The following is an 8,194-nucleotide window of genomic DNA, read 5'->3' on the forward strand; positions in this document are numbered from 1 at the left end:
GTTGACCAGTTCCTAATACACTGTGGTTTATCTTTCTTTTCCCAGTTGCCCTCTGCCAAGCCTTTACTCTTGTGCCCCCAAACTGCTTTCAACTTGTCACAGGCTCTACTTTTTTTTGTGGGGGTGGGACCCAGGCTAAGACAGCTAACCTGACATATAGAGCAGTTGGTGAAGAGGCCTCACTTCCCTGAAAGGGAGGTTCAATATTATCAATTAATTCACAAATCTTACTTAAAAACGTATGTCTGACTGAGAAAAAATTGGCTAAGTTCAAGGGGAGGGATTTGAGGATCCCAGAGCCTTGGAGGGATCTCTAGAAGAACTTGAATTCTAGTGGAAGAATCTTTAAGCAGCAGATGCCAAGGAGGGTTGAACTGGCAGGGAGGGTGGTGGCGAGGGACTGGCATTACAGAGCCAGAGAAAGCAGTACTTAGGACTCCAAACACTCCCAAAATATGTTGTTTTCCATATTTTGAGTTCTGTATTCTCAAATATCCTCTACTTTTTTTTCTCAACTGAAAATAATGCATATTTCCCCCCCTGGGAAAAAATAATACATTTTGACATGGTTTAAAAGATATGTTGGGAAGAATGCCGCCATGTCCTGCCCTGCTGTCTGCCCCATATTTTGAGGAGTCACCCCAAGTCCTTGCTTCAGACATGTAAGATTCCCCATCCCTTATACCATTAATGTCTCTGTTGCTGAAGGAAACAAACAACAAAAAAAAGCTGAGCTGTGTTGTAACCGTGTGGATCCAACTGATTATTGAATCAAGATTCTAGTGTCCAGGAGTGTGAGGCTAGATGGCTCACAGGTCTTGCTGAATGCTACTTCAATAAAGCCAGTTCTTCTTTGACTGATAAACCAATATGTGACAATAAGACACTCTAGAGGTTGAGGCCAAAGAGAATAAAATGTTCCCTAGACACTTTACTCCTGGTTGTGTTTTCTGCCTTGACCGTAGCTGACGGTCCGCTCCTTATGCCGGGGAAGTTTTCGTGTGTCCCTTTCACAGTGGCTCTGAGAAGTCCTACTCATGGCAGGGAACACTGGTTTGAATTTCAGCCACAGCCTTTTGTGGGTTATACCTACGGGAGCTTGAACAGCAACTTAGGAAACAGAAATCTTGTCTGTCTCTTAAGTAAATAAATATTTATTAGGTGGACTGATATATAAATTTATGATATCAAGAAGAGCCAACCTTTATAAGAAACATGACTTCTTTCATGTTTAAACAGCTTAAACAGACTATTACATAAATAATAGGTGGTAGTGAAAGCATTGAGAACAAATGATCGAGAATCTACCTGTGCTAGGCTAGATCCTATGGCTGGATGTTTTCCATACACCATTTCTGGTCTTCAGAACAGCCCTGCAAAATAAATATTAGTCTCCTTATTTTCCAGTGGAAGAAAATGAAACTCAGAATTCCTCACCCAAGAACAGACAGCTGGCAAGTGGCAGTGCTTGGGTTAGAATGACTGTCAGCATCGTAATCATTAAGGTTGCTGACATTTATTGTGTACACACTGATGAGCACATCTGGGAGGAGCACCTTATATGTGTTATTTTAACTCCCATAATGACTCCTTGAGCTACTCATATTATACTCATTTTATATATGAAGAAAGTGAATTTTGAAGGTTAAGTCACTGCATGAAGATCATACAATGGGTACGCAGCAGCTCTGGAATTTTAATTGGAACTTACAGGGCTCTGATGCCTTCACCCATTTCACTAGGGCTCTAAAAACAGATTTCTTCTGTCCTGCCCTATGCTTGTCTCAGCTGACATGCTTCTGTCAAGCATTTGACAGGCTAAGTTCCACTTCCCTCTGTTTCCCCCAAGGGTCTGACTACAGCTGCTCTCTTACAGGAACTGCTAACAGCTCTAGTTTAAGCAATGTGCAAAATAACCGATGCGCATAAAACCTCTTCCTCCAAGGCCTCTCTGTGGTTCATTTTCTGAAATAACAAGACCAAGAGGTGGCCCTGCAGGGTCAACAGATGAAACGTTGGTAACTTCAGTGCCTCAGTGAAGCAACGGGCAAGATTTAATGGAAAATAGGCACATTTTATGGTAAATCAGTTCCATTTGTGAGAATTCCTCAAATGGTGTCTAAGGAGCCATGACAAGCTGGAAAACTAGATGGACGATTGATTCAGATGTCTGCTGTTATATTTTCCTTCCTTTGGACACAGCATGTGTGTTTCTTAAGTAGCAGGGCTATATATAGATCCTCAGGCTTCAATGTAGGGAGAAAGAATTTCACATGTAGGTTGCATATCAACTTTCTGGGTTTTTTCAAAACATCTTTGACATTTCTGCATTCAGAGAAGAACCTGTGAACAATACAATGGAGGCAAGCAACAGTCTCGTTTCTGTTTCTAGAGTTAATAACAAGGTGCCAGATGGTTTTCTTATTTTCTCAAAACACCTAGCCTCCCTTTTACATTCAACCCTTGAACTGTCTCATCTAGATAGAAAGCATGACTTTTGTGAGAGTTCCTTAAAGTAATTGTAAAATCTGTTAGTTAGCTCCTAAATAGCAAAACGATGCAGTGACATGAATCTACAGCACACAAAGGTACAGTTTTAATACACACTTATGTATGCAAACTAAAGAGGAAAGTGCAGTGATGGAAATGGAATCCATTTTTACAATAACTGTACTGTCGTGTAAAGCTCTTGACTTCTTTGAACAGTTGCTATGTCTGTGAATTGGGGTTATGTCTTTTAAGGATTGCAAACATTTTTCTAGGTCCTAAGATCTTTGTGTATTCTATTCTACACAAATACAAGATCCCACTACAGATGTTACCCAAAGAGAAAAGATGAAGAATTCCTGATTATCATCATCTGCTAATTTATGAAAAAAAATTTTAATCCCCAAGCCCCCACCCTGTTCCTTTGCAGGTCTCTTATGTAGTTTATGGCTTTTTTTTTTTTCTGTTTTGAATTGATGTATTGACATGTTTCTTTTACAGAATCATATGTTTCCAATTGAGGTAGAGTTTCATGTAAGACATGACATCCTACACTTGTACCATAGTGTGATTCCCAATGTTTAAAGGTGATATTCCATTGATTGATATTATCAACTGTTGGATCTATTGCCATTGGATCTATCATGGTATACAATATATATCCTTGGAGCTGACTGTATACCTCACAGTTTGTACCTCCCCATCCCCCACCTTCACCCTGCCCCTCCCCCTTCCCTCTCCCCACCGGTAACCATTAGTTCCTTCTCTACATCTGGGAGTCTGTTTCCTTTCCGGGATAGTCACGCAGTGGTTGCCTTTTTTAGATTCCACATGGAAGTGGTATCTTAGAGGACTTGTCTTTGTCTGCCTGACTTCTTTCACTTACCATAATGCCCTCTAAAAACATTCATGCTCTGCACCGGAAGGTGACACAACATTTTCAATCCAATGTCTTTCAATTCAAGAGCAAACCAACAAACTCCCCATTTTGAAAAGGGGGCAGAGGAAATGAACAGACCTCCCTCCAAAAGGGGAAATGCAGATGGCCCACAGGAACACGAAAAATCGCTCCACATCGCTCCCATCAGGGAAGTGCAAATCCAAATCACCATGAGATACCATCTCCCAGCTATAAGAATGGCCATTCTCCCAAGGAACACACACACACACACACAAACATATGCTGCCAAGCATGTGGATAAAAGGGAACCGTTGTACAGTGTGGGTGGGAGAGCAAATTGATGCAGCCACTATGCAAAACGGTATGGAGGTTTCTCCAAAACCTCATCATTGAACCCCCCTCAGGCCCATGCGTTCCACTCCTCGGCATAGAGTCAAGACAAAGACATTGATTCCAAAAGCATTTGTGGAAGAAACCAAAGCTCAAGTCTTGCTTGCATTGTCTGGTTCCTGACGGGGAGGTGATTCGGTTTCTTCATTGATTTCTGCTTGAAGGAGGTACGGGGCGTTGAACCTGGGACCTCTTGGGTGCTAAGCATGTGCTTTACCACTTGAGCTATACCCTTCCCCCACAACTGGCTTACTTTTCTTCCTTTCTTCCTTTCTTCCTTCTCTCTTTCTTTCTTTGTTTTTTCTGAGTTATAGTCATTTTACAATGTTGTGTCAAATTCCAGTATAGAGCACAATTTTTCATTTATGAACATATGTATATTCATTGTCACATTTTTTTTTTGCTGTGAGCCACCACAAGATCTTGTATATATTTCCCTGTGCTATACAGTATAATCTTGTTTATCTATTCTATATATACCTGTCAGTATCTACAAATTTTGAACTCTCAGTCTGTCCCTTCCCACCTCCCGCCCCCTTGGCAACCACAAGTTTGTATTCTATGTCTATGAGTCTGTTTCTGTCTTGTATTTATGTTCTTCTTTTTTTCTTTTGTTAGATTCCGCATATGAGTGATCTCATATGGTATTTTTCTTTCTTTTTCTGGCTTACTTCACTTAGAATGACATTCTCCAGGAACATCCATGTTGCTGCAAATGGTGTTATGTTCTTTCCTGCTTTCCTGAAAAGGGACACCAATGAGTTATCATTATCATGCAGTCTCTGTTAAGAGACCATTCCCCAACAGGGCAATCCAGCTGGCCCTGGCTAGCCTTTGATTTGACAATGTCACTAGAAAAATTCTCTGCCAATGATTTAATAAAGTCCAGATTCAAACTTGAAAAAGCAGAACACGAGGATTGGACTGATTTTTCAAATCCTCTAATGTGAATGGAAAGGTGGTCTTCAATAGGCTAATTTCTTCACTTGCTTCTTGTATCCCAAATAAGGATAGGAAGCATGGAACCTGGTTTCACGTAAAAGGAAAAGTAGGCAGGACCCCTGCACTCTCCTCCCTCATGCCCCTAGACATTAGAGGAAAGGTAGCTCCAGTATTTGTTGTGTCCTCCTTAGGTCATGTACTTAACTGTGGTAGGGCATACGTAAAGAAGGCCTTACCTTTATTTTACAGATGAAGAGACTGAGGTTCAGAGTGGTTAAATATCTCAAAAATTACACTCCAGCACTGGCTTAGTTTGCTCTAATTTCTCTATTCCTGTAAACATGAAGGAGTATTATTTCTTGTATAGACTTTGCCCACTCCTTTACCTGCAACCCACCAAAACAAAATAAATATGCCTTGGAAAATCCCGCCAAATGTAATTTGGACTTGACATTTCTATTAATATGTTTAGTTTTACCAGATGAAAAGTAAATACATTACTCTCTTCTTTCCTTCCTCTCTTCCATCTCTCCTCTCCTCTTCTCTCTCTCTTTTTAACTTTTTATATCAAAAATATAAATGTGTAGAGCATAAAGAGTTGAATAGTTGTGAAAGCCAGCAATCTGCTGTTTCTTCTTTGCCCTTTGTCTTCCCCCAAGAAGAAACTATATTCACCCATTTTAACCGCTAAATTTTGTATTTACATTTTTAGCTCTAAATGGCATGTAATGTGCTTTTCTGCCTACTTCTTGATTTATCCGTTGTATGCATCATCTGTCAGTTTCTTACGGTGGAAGACGAGGATTTAGTTCTTCTTCCCCCAGTTCCCACCGTACCTGTGTGCCCTTTCCATGAACTCATCTTTCCACACAGCTATACTGGAATTTTGTCTGGATTAGTATTCAGTGTTCAGTGTTTAAATTACTATAAGGAATATTCACAGGTTTACCAGGTAGTAAATTATGATTACCTTTTCTTTCTTTCTTTCTTTTTTTTAATTGAAGTATAGTCAGTTTCCAGTGTGTCAATTTCTGGTGTACAGCAAAATGTTTCAGTCATACATATACACACATACATATTCGTTTAAAAAATGTAGATGGCTTCATGAATTTGCATGTCGTCTTGTGCAGGGACCATGCTAATCTTTGTATCGTTCCAGTTTAGTATATGTGCTGCCCAAGTGAGCACCAATTACCTTTTCTTTCTTTTGTCTATACCACTAGGTTGGTGTGTGTGGATGTGGTGTAATATACAATGTTCACTCTCACTGTCAGCATGCCCCAATTTGGAAACCGTTCAACACTGTATTTGCTAATTATCTGAGTATTCTAGACATTACATTGTACCTGAGGAAATTTCTTGTAGAGCCTTTGGATCAACAGGGGTTGGCGCTGATTGTCATCTGTGCCTGTGCACAGCTGTCATCCTGGGGTCTCTATTTATATCATCTAGTGGACTCCAGCCAGCCCTTTCCTTGCATTCTCTGTCATCTTCTTGATTCATTCCTTCCTATTCATAGGCCTGGGAGCTTTCTACTTTATACACTTCCATAAGTTTTGAATTTTTTAGTACAATAATCTATATGTGGAAGAAACAATTGAGCCAACAACACTGACTCTTTATAAAATTCCAACATATTAGCTTCTTTTCTGAACTACTACCTTCTCCCCACCCCCGCCTGCTCCTGTCCACTGGGGCTTGGCGCAGATGAAGAGACTCCTGAGAGTTAATTGCCTGGAGGGCTGCACAAAGTCAAGTTTTCTTTGTTGTGAATACAGCCCAGAGCAGCTAGGAGAGATTATTGCAGACACCACACCAGCAATGAGGTCGTTTTCTCTCTCCCTATATCCTTTGAAGAGGGCACGTAGTCCACTGAGCCGAGAGAGTGCTGGAGTGGAAACCCAGTCATCCCTACCAGGGCTGGGCCGTGTCCTGTAGACCTGCAGTGAATATCTGGTTAAGATAAGGGGCCTGGCTTTGTACCCTTAGAAGCCACTTCTCAAAAAAAAATAAGGTGCCAGTATTCCTATTAGGTCCTTAGAGATATTTGGGGGCAGATTCAATTTCCTCAAGCCATAATCTAATGATTATAGTAAAACTACTGTGGCCCAGAATCTATCTTTTTAAATTGTGTTTTAATTTTTATGAAAATAATCATGTGCATAGTTCAAATTGTCAAATAGCTTATTTTGATGGAAAAAACAGTCGTTACCTGCTCCAACTTTCCCATCTCATGAAAACTGCACCTTGGAGGCAATACCACATTCTACATTTTGGTTATTTCTCCTTTTAAAAAAACACACTTTTACTTTTCTTTCTTGGTTTTCTATTTTAGATGTTATCTAATTATTATTATTTTTTTTTTACTGTAGAACATTAGAATTTCCTAGCTTTTATGTCATTCTACCTTCTTGAACACACTCTTCCATTCCTCCCCATTCCTGGAATATTTAAGCCACAGTTCTGGGTTAAGTCAACATCCAGCATTACCTCCATTATGACTGTGTAGCTGTTTTCAGAGGCAGTTGGCTATGGGCTTTTTCTCCAGGGGTCTTGTGCATTTCTGTGCATCTTATGAGCAGAGGCACTGACAACTTGTGTTCCTGATCACCATTTCAAGGATGTACATGTAGTGAACAGCCTTGGAAGACAGCAGTAGTGTCTCCCTCCAGGGCAGAGGGCAAGCTTGATTACTGTCCAGTATGATAATGTCTTTCAACCGTGTTTGCTTTCAGTCCATTATAAAAGACTAGGGTCCCCCAAACTCAGCGTTTCTCAGCTGTGATACAAACCCTCTGTCTGTGCAGCATCCCCCCGGCCACTCTTTGTCACCACCGGGGAAACTGAAGGGCAAGGGGGCCAGAGTGACCAGGCAGCTATTCTGTGAGTAATCAGATCCTCTGCCTCTGATCCAAGAGTCTCGCATCTATTGCTGGCATCCGTGAAGCTGGCAGGCTCATATACTGGCTTGTGAGTAGGGTAAAGTCTCTGATTCTTCCCGGTTCTTTACTCTACCTTCATTGTCCTTCTCTTAACTTTTAGAAATTTCTCGGGCTTAATACTTGCTTTTGTTTTTGTCTTTTCTTTGCTGAGTTTGGAAACCCTGATGAGATTCACTGAGAAATCACATCCTGATTTTCACGATATTCCTGTCAATGATACATGACCTGGTCCTGAGACACACCGTGAGTGTCACCCTATGGAATGTGACACTTACATTCTTTAAAAACTGGTAAGGACAGCAGAGACTGAGAAGTAGTGTTTTGCGTTGAAAGGCTCCAAAGAGACATAAGAACTAAAGTCAATACATATTCCTTGGCGTAACCCTGAGCCAGAAAGAAGAAAGAGAGTTTTGGACAGTTGGTGAAATTTGGATGGGTGAGTGTCCTTGTTTTTGGGAAACATACACTAGATTATTTAGGGGTGATGAGACATCATGTCTGAAGCTTTCTTTTAAAAGGTGAATGATAATGG

The 8,194-nt window shown here is 40.7% G+C and overlaps 1 non-coding gene across 1 annotated transcript; it reads right to left on the reverse strand.

The window, feature by feature from the left end:
- Window positions 1-5,806: 5,806 nt before the first annotated feature.
- On the reverse strand, window positions 5,807-5,908 carry LOC116666859. Its single transcript, XR_004323680.1, has one exon. It is a non-coding gene; the product is annotated as a U6 spliceosomal RNA (small nuclear RNA).
- Window positions 5,909-8,194: the final 2,286 nt, after the last annotated feature.

This window comes from Camelus ferus, chromosome 1, assembly GCF_009834535.1.
Source record: "Camelus ferus isolate YT-003-E chromosome 1, BCGSAC_Cfer_1.0, whole genome shotgun sequence".
Taxonomy (NCBI): domain Eukaryota; kingdom Metazoa; phylum Chordata; class Mammalia; order Artiodactyla; family Camelidae; genus Camelus; species Camelus ferus.